The 1,309-nt window shown below is 37.4% G+C and overlaps 1 pseudogene; it reads left to right on the forward strand.

Moving 5' to 3' along the window:
- The window catches only part of LOC119578192, a 10,188-nt pseudogene extending 8,977 nt beyond the window's left edge, over nucleotides 1-1,211 (forward strand).
- Nucleotides 1,212-1,309: the final 98 nt, after the last annotated feature.

Raw genomic sequence — 1,309 nt, forward strand, 5'->3', positions numbered from 1 at the left:
ACACAGATACATACATACAAGAACATACATACAAATACAAGATACATACTACATACATACCAGTACACACACACAGAACACACACAAGATACCACACACACAGATACAAAATACACAGATAAAACTACACGATCAAACACACACAGTAACAAACACCAAAGATACACACACACCAGATACCACACACCAGATAAAACCACAGATACACACACCCCCAAGTCACACACACACAGATACACCCCAAACACAGATACCACACACACAGATACACACACACAAAACCCCAAAAACCCACACACACACACCCCCACAAAACCACACACCCCCAACACAACACACACACCACACACCCCCAAAACACACACACACACCCACACCCACACACACACACACACCACACCACACACACCAAGATATATATACCATACAAAAATATTTAAAATGTTTTTTTGCAAATATGTACAAAATTCTATATTTAATTTTTAATAGTATGACTTTAACCCCTGTTCGGGAAAAAATGTGTTCACTGTAGTATTGTTTTGTGTATTGTTCTGCACATATGTGGTTCCCAAAGGTTAGCCACAAATAGAGATCTTGGACCTCACTTTGTCACCTTTCACTTTTTTTTTTTTTTTTACTTTGCAAATAGTGCTGTTATTTTTATTATAGACATAATAATTTATAAGTTTTTGACATTCAACAGCCCAATATAGATACCAGAAAAAATTTTCAAAAATCAAGGAAAAGGATAAACAGGCGAGATAAATAGTATTTTTAATTTACTCATTTGGGACAGACTTGTGGAGCCATCATGTTTAAAGACCTTTTTAAAAAAATTCACAGTGGGCATGGGAATTTTCCATGCCGCTTGGTGACTTCAGATTAAGAAGTATGAACTGTCATGGAGCTGGTGCTGTTTCCACAAATTTTTGTTTTTCGTATCAGAATCACCAATGAATTTGAATATATCATGAAATTACCAAAAATTTATATTTCAATGTTGCTCATACAGCTTTATTGCTGTGGAAGTGGTCCTTCCCACGACTGAATGGCAGGGCTGGAGCAGGAAAAGGTCCCCCGAGGGCCTACTGCCTTTGAAATGTTTTATAGAGATTTCAGACATTTTTTCTGAGATTTTGTTTCCCCCCGGGGATAAGACCAGCAGTCCCTCTGGGTTCTTTGCAGTTCTTTTCTCAAAGTCAGAGAGTTAAGAAAAATTTTTGCTATGAAATTCATTGTTTTTAACTAGTTTTTGTAACACGGGGGCAATCATGACACTAAACCAAAATGGAGGCCTAGTATGAGAGGG

This window comes from Penaeus monodon, chromosome 2, assembly GCF_015228065.2.
Source record: "Penaeus monodon isolate SGIC_2016 chromosome 2, NSTDA_Pmon_1, whole genome shotgun sequence".
NCBI lineage: Eukaryota > Metazoa > Arthropoda > Malacostraca > Decapoda > Penaeidae > Penaeus > Penaeus monodon.